Genomic DNA, 16,094 nt, shown 5'->3' with positions numbered 1-16,094 from the left:
AAATTACCAAAGCTTAATGATAAAGAGAAAATATTAAAAGCTGCTAGAGAAAAAAAGACAATCACCTACAAAGGAGCCCCCATAAGGATGACTTCTGACTTCTCAACAGAAACACTTGAGACCAGAAGGGAATGGCAAGAAATATTCAAAGTAATGCAGAACAAGAACCTACAACCAAGACTACTTTATCCAGCAAGGCTATCATTTAAAATTGAAGGAGAAATAAAAAGCTTTACAGACAAAAAAAAACTAAAGGATTCCACTACAACCAAACCAAGGCTGCAAAAATGCTAAGGGACCTGTTGTAAACAGATCAAAGGAAAAAAAGAATATAGCAAAAGAGAAAAACAGTTTTAAAGAAAAAAAATGGCAATAAACAATTACATATCAGTAATAACCTTAAATGTTAATGGATTAAATGATCCGATCAAGAGACATAGGGTAGCTGCGTGGATAAGAAAACAGGACCCATACATATGCTGTCTACAAGAGACACACCTTAAATCAAAAGATGCACACAGACTGAAGATAAAAGGATGGAAAAAAATATTTCACGCAAATGGAAATGAAAAAAAAGCTGGGGTAGCAATACTTATATCAGACAAAATGGACTTTAGAACAAAGACCATAGTTAGAGATAAAGAAGGTCACTACATAATGATAAAGGGAGCAATACAAAAGGAAGATATAACCATTATAAATATCTACGCACCTAATATAGGAGCACCTAAATATATAAAGCAGACTTTGATAGACTTAAAGGGCGAGATCTACAGCAATACTATAATAGTAGGAGATTTCAATACCCCATTAACATCATTAGATAGGTCCTCAAGAAAGAAAATTAACAAAGAAACAGCAGACTTAAAGGACATATTAGATCAACTCGATTTAATAGATATCTTCAGAACCTTTCACCCTAAAAGAGCAGAATATACATTCTTTTCAAGCGCTCATGGGACATTCTCTAGAATAGACCACATGTTAGGGCACAAAAGCGGGCTCAACAAATTTAAGAAGATTGAAATCATATCGAACACTTTCTCTGATCACAATGGCATTAAACTAGAAATCAACCACAATAGAAAAATTGAAAAACATTCAAACACTTGGAAACTAAATAGCACGTTATTAAACAATGAATGGGTTAACATTGAGATCAAAGAAGAAATTAAAAAATTCCTAGAAACAAACGATAATGAGCATACATCAACTCAAAATTTATGGGACGCAGCAAAAGCAGTCCTGAGAGGGAAGTTTATAGCATTACAGGCATACCTCAAGAAGCTAGAAAAAGCTCAAATTAACAACTTAACCCTGCATCTAAAAGAACTAGAAAAAGAACAGCAAGTAAAGCCCAGAGCTAGTAGAAGGAAGGAAATAATAAAGATCAGAGCAGAAATAAGTGACATAGAGGCTAAAGAAACAATAGAGAGGATCAATGAAACCAGGAGCTGGTTCTTTGAAAACGTAAACAAGATCGATGAACCTTTAACAAGACTCACCAAGAAAAAAAGAGAGAGGACTCAAATAAATAAAATTAGAAACGAGAGTGGAGAAATAACAACTGACACAACAGAAATACAAAATATTGTAAGAAAATACTATGAAGAACTGTACGCCAAAAAACTAGACAACCTAGATGAAATGGACAAATTCCTTGAATCATATAATCTTCCAAAAATCAATCTGGAAGAATCAGAAAACCTAAACAGACCAATTACAACAAATGAGATTGAAACAGCTATCAAAAAACTCCCAAAAAAGAAAAGTCCTGGGCCTGATGGCTTCACAAGTGAATTCTACCAAATATTCAAAGAAGAACTAACTCCTATCCTTCTCAAGCTATTTCAAAAACTTCAAGAGGAAGGAAGACTTCCAAACTCCTTTTATGAGGCGAGCATAATTCTGATTCCAAAACCAGGCAAAGACAACACAAAAAAAGAAAATTATAGGCCAATATCCCTGATGAACTTAGATGCAAAAATCCTCAATAAAATATTAGCGAACCGGATCCAGCAATATATGGAAAAAATCATACACCATGATCAAGTAGGATTTATTCTTGGGAGGCAAGGCTGGTACAATATTCGCAAATCAATCAATGTGATTCATCACATAAACAAAAGAAAGGAGAAAAACCACATGATAATTTCAATAGATGCAGAAAAAGCATTTGATAAAGTCCAGCACCCATTCATGATCAAAACTCTCAGCAAAGTGGGAATACAGGGAACATACCTCAACATGATAAAGGCCATCTATGACAAACCCATAGCCAACATAATACTCAATGGGAAAAAATTAAAAGCTATCCCCTTAAGATCAGGAACAAGGCAGGGTTGCCCCCTTTCACCACTCTTATTCAACATAGTTCTGGAAGTCCTCGCCACAGCAATCAGACAAGAAAAAGAAATAAAAGGCATCCAAATTGGAAAAGAAGAAGTAAAACTATCATTATTTGCAGATGACATGATATTGTATATAGAAAACCCTAAAGTTTCAGTCAAAAAACTACTAGACCTGATAAAAGAATTTGGCAAAGTGGCAGGATATAAAATCAATACTCAGAAATCAGAGGCATTTTTATACACTAATAATGAACTGTCAGAAAGAGAAATCAGGGAATCAATCCCCTTTACCATTGCAACCAAAAAAATAAAGTACCTAGGAATAAATCTAACCAAGGAGATTAAAGACTTGTACTCAGAAAATTATAAAACATTGATAAAAGAAATCAGGGAAGATACGAATAAGTGGAGGCATATACCGTGCTCATGGTTAGGAAGAATAAACATCATTAAAATGTCTATATTACCCAAAGCAATTTATAAATTCAATGCAATACCAATGAAAATACCAATGACTTACTTCAAAGACATAGAACACATATTCCAAAAATTTATATGGAACCAAAAAAGAACACGAATAGCCTCAGCAATCCTGAAAAGGAAGAAAAAAGCGGGAGGTATCACACTTCCAGATATCAAGTTATATTATAAGGCCATTGTACTCAAAACAGCATGGTACTGGCATAAGAACAGGCACATAGATCAATGGAACAGAACAGAGAACTCAGAAATAAACCCTCAGCTCTATGGACAACTGATATTTGACAAAGGAGGTAAGACAATACAATGGAGTAAAGACAGCCTCTTCAACAAATGGTGTTGGGAAAACTGGACAGCTACCTGCAAAAAAATGAAACTAGACCACCAACTTACACCACTCACAAAAATAAACTCAAAATGGATAAAAGACTTGAATGTAAGCCATGAAACCATAAGCATTTTAGAAGAAAACATAGGCAGTAAGCTCTCTGACATCTCTCGCAGCAATATATTTGCTGATTTGTCTCCACAGGCAAGTGAAATAAAAGACAGGATAAACAAATGGGACTTTATCAAACTAAAAAGCTTCTGCACAGCTAAAGACAATAAGAACAGAATAAAAAGACAAACTACACAATGGGAGAATATATTTGACATAGCGTCTGATAAGGGGTTAATAACCAAAATTTATAAAGAACTTGTAAAACTTAATACCAGGAAGACAAACAATCCAATCCAAAAATGGGCAAAAGAAATGAATAGACATTTCTCCAAAGAGGACACACAGATGGCCAATAGGCATATGAAAAAATGTTCAACATCATTAATGATTAGAGAAATGCAAATTAAAACCACAATGAGATATCACCTCACACCAGTCAGAATGGCGCTCATCAATAAAACAACACAGAATAAGTGCTGGCGAGGATGTGGAGAAAAGGGAACCCTCCTGCACTGCTGGTGGGAATGCAGACTGGTGCAGCCACTGTGGAAAACAGTATGGAGATACCTCAAGAAATTAAAAATCGAACTGCCTTCTGACCCAGCTATACCACTGTTAGGAATATACCCCAAGAACACCATAGCACTGTTTGAAAAGAAGAAATGCACCCCCATGTTTATGGCAGCATTGTTCACAATAGCAAAGATTTGGAAACAGCCCAAGTGTCCATCAGAGGATGAGTGGATTAAAAAGCTTTGGTATATATATACTATGGAATACTACTCAGCCATAAGAAATGATGACATAGGATCTTTTACAACAACATGGATGGGCCTTGATAACATTATACTGAGTGAAAGAAGTAAATCAGAAAAAACTAAGAACTATATGTTTCCACACATAGGTGGGACATAAAGATGAGACTCAGAGACATGAACAACAGTGTTGGGGTTACAGGGTGGGGGGAGGAGAGGGAGGGGGTTGGGGGAGGGGAGGGGCACAAAGATCATGGCTTTTCAGCATTGGCCATATTCCCCCCTTAATCTATAGACAGACAGCAAATATTTACGTATGGTGTTCCCACTATAAAGACTGCTGTCTTAGGGACAAATGCTGACAAACTATTTCAGCAGTTCCTCCTTCTTCAAAGACTTATATGTAAACATAGAGCTCCATGTTTCATAGGACATACTCAAGCTCACTCCATGCTTCCTGGTGCTTTAGCACAAGGGAATGCCCCCCCTCCTTTTTTTTTTTTCTTTTATTTATTTATTTTTTGTATATTTCTGAGGATGGGGATGGGGAGGCAAGCAGACAGACTCCTGCATGCGCCTGACTGGGATCCACCTGGCATGCCTACCGGGGGGAATGCTCTGCCCATCTGGGATGTTGCTCTGTTACAACCGGAGTCATTCTAGCAACTAGGGCGGAGGCCATGGGGCCATCCTTAGTGCCCAGGGTGGATTTGCTCCAGTGGAGCCTTGGCTGTGGGTGGGAGGAGAGGGACTGGGAGGGGGGAGAGGGGGTGGGGTGGAGAGGTAGATGGGCACTTCTCCTGTGTGCTCTGGCCGGGAATCGAACCCGGGAATCCTGCACACCAGGCCAATGACTCCGACGGGTCTACCATATCATGCTTTTTACTTAAAAAAAAAATTTACATTTCTTTTGAAAGCTGATGAACAGGAGACACCAAATCTACCTTCTTTGTTAGATCTAGCTAATAACACTGTTCTGTCTTTTTTCCAAATAGCTCCAGATATATGGAAAAGATTTATATAGGCGGATGGGGATCCTCAAACCCCTCAGCGAGATCTTCTGAGAATGGCATTTAAGATACCTAGAGGCAGAAAAAGCCCAATAGATATCAGGGGGAACTACCAGCTTTTAGGATACACCCTTAAAGGCTCCAGCACCCCAAAGGGGTCTCATAGGATGCCATCTGGGTCCTGCTTCAATAGTGGAAAGGAAAGTCATTGAGCTAAAGCCTGCCAGGCTTACACACCTCTACTGTGAGGAAACAAGGACACTGGAAGGTGGGCTTCCCCCTCGCTCTTCTAAGGGAGGGTTCAGTCTCTTCCAGGCCTGCTCCAGCCACCTATGACCTAACCTTGCCCAGAATGCTGGGGTTTGCCACTGAAGGCTGAAGGTGCCCAGGGCCGTCGACCCCATCTACGACACTGTGGACGAGCCTAGGGTATTTCTTCCAAGAAGCAGGTAAACTGATCTCATTTGCACAAGGGCCACTTAACTATGTTTTGCCTGAATAGTCAGGTTCTTTATTCCTCCCTCAAAGATCTCTGTTGTGGGTGTTGATAGTCCTATTTTCTGCTGCTTTGCTTAATATATAGTGTTTCCTTTATTCCTCCTACCTCAATGCCCCACTCATATTTCAGGCTGGGACCTACTCTTAATTTAGAGCTCTCTTTCCTCCTTTTGCCAACTTGTATTATGAATTTACCTTTGCCACCCAGCTTAGTGTATCCCAAGGTTCTCTTTACCAGGCCACAGTCACAGAGCTCCAGGGAAAATCAACCTGGTCTCAACTCTCCAGGCAGAGGAGAACAGAAGCTCCATATCCACACATGCTGCAAATGGCTTTTTCCAGTCTACCTGAATCATTACCAGCTAGAAGCAGCGGTCATTGGGACTTGGACATGAGCTGCAAAGTATAGAATGGTGACAACAATTCCAGTGCCATACGGACTTTTCCTGTGGGGAACTTTCCTGGACTCCTGCTCCCTGTGACAGCTCCTAACAGACTGAACTGTGGTTGGGTTGCATTTTTCAGGGATTTGGCATGGTGAGGGGGCCAACTTGGACTTGGGGAACATGTTAAGGACACTACTCATTTATGGATTCTTGCTGTATTGGCCAAGAGTTTGCTTAAAGGCTTTTAATCACTGTAAAAAAAATAGAGGACTAGATGAAGAAGATGGGGCACATATACACCATGGTATATTATTCAGCTAGGAGAAATGGTGACATTGGATCACTTATAGCGGAATGGTGGAGTCTTGGTAGCATTGTGCGGAGTGAAATAAGCGAATCAGAAAAAAACAGGAACTGCAGGATTCCATACATTAGTGGGACATAAAAGCGAGACTGAGAGGCATGAACAGGAGTGTGGTGGCTATGGGGGGTGGGGGGAGGGAAGGAGGGAGAGGGGGAGGGGAGGGGGGGTACAGAGAGAACTGGATGGAGGGTGGCAGAGGATGATCTCTCTTTGGGTGATGGGTATGCAACATAACTAAATGACAAGATAACCTGGAAATGTTTTCTTTGAATGTATGTACCCTGATTTATTGATGTCACCCCATTAAAATAAAAATTTATTTATATATAAAAAAATAATAAAAAGAATAAAAAAATAAAAAAAAAGAAATGATGACATCGGTACATTTACAGCAAAATGGTGGGATCTTGATAACATTATATGAAGTGAAATAAATAAATCAGAAAAAAAAAAAAACATGTTTGGTAAGGATACTTCCAAGGTGATGTGTGGACTTCATACTGCTTTATGTCAGTTAGTACCTACTATCCAGTTCTCTTTGTATTAGTGATGTTACAATTTGATTAGTAAGGTGGTGACTGCCAGATCCATTATAAAGTGCATTTTTTGTTTGTTTTTTGCAATTAGTGAATCATTTATAGAGTGATACAATGGCACCACGCAAATAATATTTGTCCCTAACTCCCTTTCACCAATTGATTCATAGCAGGAGTCAGCAAAGATTATTGTAAAGTTCCAGATCCTAAATAATTTAGGCTTTGTGAACCATACTGTCTCTATCTCAGTTACTCAGATCTGCCTGTGTAGCACACACACAGTCAGAGACGATACATAAATGAATGAATGTGGCTGTGTTCCAACAAAGCCTTATTTGTGGACACTAAAATTTGAATTTATATAAATTTCACATGTCAAGAAATATTGTTCTCCTTTGGATTTTTTTTCAACTATCTAAATATATTTAAAATGGTCTTAGCTGGTAGGATATACAAATCAGGCAGTGGCTGGACTTGACTGGTGGGAGGTAGTTTGCTCACCTCTTGTTTATAAACTCCATTATTGCCCCAATCAATTATTTTATTGAGTTTTCAAAATGTTAATTTTTCTAATTCTATCATTTTCTCCATATATATTAGTTGACATTCTTCTGTAGAGCACTGTTTCCCATCAATTAGGAATGAAATGCACTTTCTCCTGAAAAAGCAGGATAAATGCTTCTTTCCTTTTAATTGCAAATTTTAAGAAAAGGAAATTAGTGTAACTATCATAACCAAGGTGGTGATATCCTCTCTCTCTTTCTCCTTAAAACAATGGAGGCATGGATATTTTTTTTTTTTTTTAGTGAGAGAGAGAGACAAAGACAGACAGAGACAGACAGACAGGAAGGAAGGGAGATGAGAAGCATCAATTCATACTTGTGGCACTTCAGTTCTTCATTGATTACTTCTCATATCTGCCTTGACCAGGGGGCTTCAGCTGAGCCAGTAACTCCTTGCTCAAGCCAGCAACTCTGAGCTCAAGCCAGCAACCTTGGGCTTCAAGCCAGCAACCTTTGGGCTCAAGCCAGCAGCCTTGGGGTCATGTCTATGATCCCACACTTAAGCCAGTGACCTTGGGGTTTTGAACTTGGGACATCAGCATCCCAGATCAATGCTCTATCCACTGCACCACCACTGGTCAGGCTGCCATATATTTTTATTTATTCAGTTATTAATATTAAGTTATTAATAAAAGATTTATTTATTTATAACCAATCTTAGTCTTTTTTTCTGATGCTCAAATTGTCCAAAATTTGGCAATTAGAAGACCCATTTGGGTTGGCTTCTGTATGTTTTTGATACAATCAAAATGCCTGTAGGCAGCTTCCTTACTTTTGGAAACATGATATGCCAAGTTCACTTTCTACTTTCTTTGCCCATATCTGAAATCAACCATTTCTCCAATTTAGTGAGGATCCCTTTAGTGCGGATCAATATTAGACTTAATATACAAAAATGGTAACTTCACAGGTTTCAACCTAATACCTGGAAAGCAAGGTCTGGACCCTAAGTGTGCTCATTGTTTCTAGGCCTTTCAGTGGACAGAGCTAGGAAACACTTTTTTTTGTTTTTAATCAGTAATTCACATCAGTATTACCAATTTGAAATTAACAAAGTGTTTTTTAAACTTTAACTTTATATTTCTTTTCCCTCACCTTGAGAATCTTGACTCATCATGGGCTTATCTGGCTTGAGTGTGGGCTCACCAGCTTGTGTGCGGGGCCGCCAGCTTGAGCGTGGGATCCTAGACATGACCCCATGGTCACTAGCTTGAGCCCAAATGTGGCTGACTTGAGCATGGGGTCACTCGCTTGGCTGAAGCCCCTTGGTCAAGGCATGGATGAGAAGTAATTAATGAACAACTAAAGTGCCATACCTACAAGTTGATGCTTCTCATCTCTCTCCCTTCCTGTCTGTCTCTTACTCTCTCTCTTTCTCTCTCTCACATTAAAGAAAAAAAAACTTGACTCATTATGTCAACAATTTTGCCTGTTTATTTATTTTATTCTACAATATACGTTAGTTTCAAAGTTACCATAGCAAAATGACTACAGATAATAAACTGAATGAAATTTCAGATTTCTCTGTTCCTTTTGACCTTAGACTACATCTCACAGTCTCAGTTATGACACAGTCTAGAGAATCAGACATGCAACAAACTCTCAGTAATAAAAACATGTTAGCTGTGGCACAGACTTTCAAAGGGACCAAAGAATAAAAGCAGTGAGTTCACAGAAAAGCCCTGTGAGTAGGGTTGTAACCAAAGACCTTTTTCATTGTCTTTGTGTTCTTGCTGAGGCCTCTTAGCTGAGAATAATAGATGACAAGTACCCACATACCGTAGAGGTGCTGGACCACCTATGTCAACATTGCTCAGGGGTACCAGGCACATTCTCCATCTGAGAGAGAAGGGGGCAGGTGGAGATAGAGGTGGATAGTGAGAAGGACTTCTCAGCAGAGAGCTGTCAAGTGCTGTGATGTTGACCTGGTGTTTCCTCCGCTGCTCCTAATAAGTAAGGGGCCTCCAGCCTCAAGACCAGAGCAGGAAGCCATGCCAGGGAGTAATCTCTGACTCTGAGGAATGGGAGGAGAATTTGACTGAACAGCTGAAGAGGGATTATTCCTCTGATTATCCCTAGTCCCTAACAGCTGAACAATGGATGAGCCATGTGAGAGGCCCACGAACTCCTTGAGCTGTGCTTTGCTGGTAGTCCCCCCCCCCTGCCCCGGCTTCTGCAGTCAGCTACCTCTGGGATAAATCCAGGTGCCGGATCAGGTCACCAAGATTCCATCCCTCCTTCACCTCTCTTTCTGTCCTTCCTGCCTTGCACAGCCTCACTCTGAACTTTAAAACTGGGGCCCTGGCCGGTTGGCTCAGTGGTAGAGCGTCGGCCTGGCGTGCAGGAGTCCCAGGTTTGATTCCCGGCCAGGGCACACAGGAGAGGCGCCCATCTGCTTCCCCACCCCTCCCCCTCTCCCTCCTCTCTGTCTCTCTCTTCCCTTCCTACAGCCAAGGCTCCATTGGAGCAAAGTTGGCCTGGGCGCTGGGGATGGCTCCATGGCCCCTGCCTCAGGTGCTAGAATGGCCCTGGTCGCAAAAGAGCAACACCCCAGATGGGCAGAGCATCGCCCCCTGGTGGGTGTGCCAGGTGGATCCCGCTCGGGCGCATGCGGGAGTCTGTCTGACTGCCTCCCGGTTTCCAACTTCAGAAAAATACAAAACAAAACAAAACAACAACAAAAAAACTGGGTCCCTAGTGAAGAAATGAGGCTGATGTTATCCAAGTAAACACTATGAACTGAGTCATAATTTCTGCTCCCTTCAGCTATGAATTTGGTGGCTTTCAGTGGGGCATTTCTCACAAATACAGTCACTCTGGCTGCACAGACCAAGGAGAGCAGCTGTGTGATTCCTGAGAGAGTTGACTTGTTGAAGCAATATGGGCATCACAGAGCAAACGCTGGACATCAGGAGCCCAAGTGAGTTACTGCTCTTGTGCAGACATGTTTGGCTAACCCACCTCCTTCTCACACCCAGGCCTTTAATGTGTTGTTTCTCTTGCTTATAACACCCACCTCTCCTTTCCCACCAAGTTTTCCCAGTGCCCCTTTCCCCAGGATACCTTCTCTGATGGTGGCAGTGCATGCCCCCCGCTCTCATCTCTGGTCCCACTGCCCTCAGCTAAAGGTCTGCTCAAAGCACTCTGGGTGTTCTCATAACTGGTATTTGGTTATTTTTGTCAGGAGTCCCCACTTTCTGAGCCAGATTTGGATGTCAGTTCCAGGGTGTCTTATAGTGAGAAACTCCAGGAAGACATTTTTCAGTACTTAAAAAAGAAGGAACATTTGTGTATATTTGGAAAGCTATAGAGTAAAAAAATAAATAAATAAATACAAGGTTCCTCAGAGTATTAACACGGGTTCAAACCCCCCTATTCCAGCCCTCCCCTAAATCTCATGAGTCATGCAGGGCCATGTGGTAAGATTACCAACCCTAATTAAGTGATGCAGTGACAAATCATTTCTAAATACAATTCATTATGTTCTAGGTTGACATAAATACTCTTCAAAATCACCACACTACACAAAGTCACTCAATAAGCAGCACAGGCTTTTGGGTCGGCAAGGGTGAGAGGCAGTGACTCCTACTAGTGCTAGAGCAGCCAAGCCAGGCCAGAAGGAGGAGTGCTGGATATTTCAGAGGCTTTGAAAAAATTAGGTATCTCAGCAAATGGCACCTCAATTCTGATTGTTTACATTGAAGATGGAAAAAAACAAATAGATCAAGTAGACCTAATATCTCAAGTAGAGGGTCACCCAGTTTCTCTGAAAAGTCTTCCAGAAATAACAAATATTACAGAAGTCAAAAAGGATGCCTTTTATTCTTCTTTCTGATCACTGTGGCTAGGACTTCCCGGGCTATGTTGAATAAGATGGTGAATGTGGGAGACCTAAAGATGGCATTGAAGTAGGCAGATGCACAGACTCCCAGCTCACACTACCAAACTGGGTTATAAACTAATTTATGAACAATCAGTGTGAAAAGCCAAATCTGGACTACAAGAACAGCTTTCAAAAACCAAGGAGCAAAGAAGAAGCCACAACAAACCTGGTAGGGAGTGCCTGAATCTCCCCTGCTTACAAGAACAGGGGGAGGTGAGGCAGGGCTCTTACTCCAAAAAAAAGAGCAGTAAATAATGCTCACAGCCACTTGCCTGCCGACCAGGGAACAAGGTGTGTTGAAAGGGCCCGCTTGTCTTCCAAAAAGAAAGGAGAGAGAGAGAGATGGATGGTGAGGGGGAGAGGAATATAGATGATGACATAAAAAGCTGACTCATTCAGTGCTGGAGGCAGCCATAACTAGGGGAGGGGCTGATCCCTCCACAAAGCAAAATACAAAAGTGCTTCCAGGTCACAGAGATACAGACATCTCTCCAGCTCCAATCAGCGCAACAAGACACAGCTGAAAACAAGAAGTGGGGAGGAGGGGCAGTAACTCAGGTCTCCATGGAGATTTGAGATACCCCTCCCCCTACTGAAGCTGAGAAAGCAACCCACCTCCAGAGAGATTAACTGGCATAAGAGGACTTCAGAGCCTCAGGTCACACCCACCACATTCCTGGATACAGTTTCAAATAAGCCCCCTGCTGAGATCAGCAAACAAGACAATCACCTGTTAAGAAAACAAACAAATCAAGACTTCAAAGCAGCCCAAATTCTAAAGTGGATTACAAATAATAGCTGATGCCAACCCAAGAAGACCTAGAAACAACAAAAGTAAAAACTGGAGGCAGACAACACCAAGCCTAGACTCAACCAGCTCTACAAAAAAAAAACACCCAGACACCCAGAAACAATAAGACAAAGAAGTGCAATCCAAATGAAGCCACAAGAGAGACCTTCAGGAGATGAACTGAGTGATATGGAAATAATCAAACTTCCGGATGCAGACTTTAAAATAATGATTGTAAGGATGCTTAGGGATCTTAGAACAACAATGGGTGGTCATCACGAACACCTAAATAAAGAAATAGCAAGTATTCAAAAGGATATTGAAATATTAAAAAAGAATCAGTCTGAGATGACAAATACAATATCAGAAATGAAGACCACAATGGAAGGAATTAAAAACAGGATGGATAGAGCTGAGGATCAAAACAGCGAGTTGGAGGACAACTGGAATGAAGGCATAAAAGCAAAGAAGAAAAAAGAAAAGAGACTCAAAAAGTCTGAGGAAACTCTTAGAGAGTTCTGTAACAACATAAAGAGAAATAACATCTGCATCATAGGGGTTCCTGAAGAAGAAGAGAAAGAACAAGGGATAGAGGCTTTATTCAATCATATCATAGCTGAAAACTTCCCTAAATTAATGCAGGAGAAACTCTCACAGATTCAAGAAGCACAGAGAACTCCACTAAAAAGAAACCCAAAGAAACCTACACCAAGACACATTATAATTAAAATACCAAACCTAAGTGATAAAAAGAAAATATTAAAAGCTGTGAGAGAATAAAAGGCTATCACCTACAAAGAAGCTCCCATAAGGATGACATCAGACTTCTCAATAGAAACACTTGAAGCCAGAAGGGAATGGCAAGAAATATGCAAAGTAGTGCAGAACAAGAACTTACAACCAAGACTACTTTATCCAGCAAGGCTATCATTTAAAATTGAAGAAGAAATAAAAAGTTTCCCAGACAAAAAAAAAAAAAAAAAAAAAAAAAAAAAACCTCAAGAAATTCATTACAACCAAACCAATGCTGCAGGAAATGGTTAAGGGGCATGGTGTAAACAGATCAAAGTGGGAAAAGAATATAGCAAAAGAGGATTCCAGCTTTAAAGGATAAAATGGCAATAAACAACTACATATCAATAATATCCTTAAATGTAAATGGATTAAATGATCCAATCAAAAGACATAGGGTAACTGCATGGAATGGATAAGAAAACAGGACCCGTACATATGCTGTCTACAAGAGACACACCTTAAAACAAAAGATGCACATAGGTTGAAGGTAAAAGGATGGAAAAAAACATTTCATGCAAATGGAAATGAAAAAGAAGGTGGGGTAGCAATACTTATATCAGACAAAATGGACTTTAAAACAAGGAATATAGTAAGAGATAAAGAAGGCCACTACATAATGATAAAGGGAGCAATCCAACAGGAAGATAAAACTATTATAAATATCTACGCACCTAATATAGGAGCACCTAAATATATAAAACAGACTTTGATGGATATAAAGAGCGAGATCAACAGCAATACTATAATAGTAGGGGATTTTAATACCCCACTAACATCACTAGATAGATCCTCAAGAAAGAAAATTAACAAAGAAACAGCAGACTTAAAGGACACACTAGATCAATTCTATTTAATAGATATCTACAGAACCTTTCACCCTAAAGCAGCAGAATATACATTCTTTTCAAGTGCTCATGGTACGTTCTCTAGGATAGACCACATGTTAGGGCACAAAAGCAGTCTCAACAAATTTAAGAAGATTGAAATCATATCGAACACTTTCTCTGATCACAATGGCATGAAACTAGAAATGGACCACAACAGAAAAGCTCAAAAATTCTCAAACACATGAAAACTAAATAGCAGGTTGTTAAATAATGAATGGATTAAGAATGAGATCAAATAAGAAATAAAAAAATTCCTAGAAACAAATGATAATGAGCATACAACAACTCAAAATTTATGGGACACAGCAAAAGCAGTACTGAGAGGGAAGTTCATAGCACTACAGGCACACTTTAAGAAGCTAGAAAAAGCTCAAATAAACAACTTAACCCTGCATCTAAAAGAACTAGAAAAAGAACAGCAAGTAAAGCCTAAATGTAGTAGAAGGAAGGAAATAATAAAGATCAGAGCAGAAATAAATGACATAGAGACTAAAGAAACAATACAGAGGATCAATGAAACTAGGAGCTGGTTTTTTGAAAACGTAAACAAGATTGATGAACCTTTAACTAGACTCATCAAGAAAAAGAGAGAGAGGATTCAAATAAATAAAATTAGAAATGAGAGGGGAGAAATAACAACTGACACAACAAAAATACAAAGGATTGTAAGAAAATACTATGAAGAACTGTACGCCAAAAAACTAGACAACCTAGATGAAATGGACAAATTCCTTGAAACATACAATCTTCCAAAAATTAACCTGGAAGAATCAGAAAACCTAAACAGACCGATTACAACAAATGATATCGAAACAGTTATCAAAAAACTCCCAACAAAGAAAAGTCCTGGGCCAGATGGCTTCACAAGTGAATTCTACCAAATATTCAAAGAAGAACTACCTCCTATCCTTCTCAAACTATTTCAAAAAATTCAAGAGGAAGGAAGACTTCCAAGCTTCTTTTATGAGGCGAGCATAATTCTGATTCCAAAACCAGGCAAAGACAACACAAAGAAAGAAAATTATAGGCCAATAGCCCTGATGCATATAGATGATAAAATCCTCAACAAAATATTAGCAAACCGGATCCAACAATATATGGAAAAAATCATACATCATGATCAAGTGGGATTTATTCTGGGGAGGCAAGGCTGGTACAATATTCGCAAATCTATCAATGTTATTCATCACATAAACAAAAGGAAAGAGAAAAACCACATGATAATTTCAATAGATGCAGAAAAAGCATTTGATAAAATCCAACACCCATTCATGATCAAAACTCTTAGCAAAGTGAGAATACAGGGATCATACCTCAACATGATAAAAGCCATCTATGACAAATCCACAGCCAGCATCATACTCAATAGACAAAAATTAAAAGCAATCCCCTTAAGATCAGGAACAAGGCAGGGGAGCCCCCTTTCACCACTCTTATTCAAGATATTCCTGGAAGTCCTAGCCACCGCAATCAGACAAGAAGAAGAAATAAAAGGCATTCAAGTTAAAAAAGAAGAAGTAAAGCTATCATTATTTGCAGATGATATATTGTATATAGAAAATCCTAAACTCTCAGTCAAAAAACTACTGGACCTGATAAATGAATTCAGCAAGGTGGCAGGATATAAAATTAATACTCAGAAATCAGAGGCATTTTTATACACCAACAATGAACAGTCAGAAAGAGAAATTAAGGAAACAAGCCACTTCACTATTACAACCAAAAAAATAAAGTACCTAGGAGTACATTTAACCAAGGAGACTAAAGACTTGTACTCGGAAAATTATAAAAAATTGATAAAAGAAATCAAGGAAGATACAAAAAAGTGGAAACATATACCATGCTCATGGTTAGGAAGAATAAACATCATTAAAATATCTATATTACCCAAAGTAATTTATAAATTCAATGCAATACTGATTAAAATACCAATGACATACTTTAAAGATATAGATCACATATTCCAAAAATTTATATGGAACCAAAAGAGAACACAAATAGCTTCAGCAATCTTAAAAAAGAAGAATAAAGGGGGAGGTATCACACTTCCTGATATCAAGCTATACTACAAGGTCATTGTACTCAAAACAGCCTGGTACTGGCATAAGAACAGGCACATAGATCAATGGAACAGAATGGAGAACCCAGAAATAAACCCACAGCTCTATTGACAACTGATATTTGACAAAGGAGGTAAGGAAATACAATGGAGTACAGACAGCCTCTTCAACAAATGGTGTTGGAAAAATTGGACAACTACTTGCAAAAAAATGAAACTAGATCACCAACTTATACCACTCACAAAAATAAACTCAAAATGGATAAAAGACTTAAATGTAAGCCGTGAAACCATA

The sequence above is a fragment of the Saccopteryx bilineata genome, chromosome 2 (genome assembly GCF_036850765.1).
Source record: "Saccopteryx bilineata isolate mSacBil1 chromosome 2, mSacBil1_pri_phased_curated, whole genome shotgun sequence".
NCBI lineage: Eukaryota > Metazoa > Chordata > Mammalia > Chiroptera > Emballonuridae > Saccopteryx > Saccopteryx bilineata.
The sequence above is the reverse complement of the archived record's forward strand: the minus strand, read 5'-3'. Positions refer to the sequence as shown.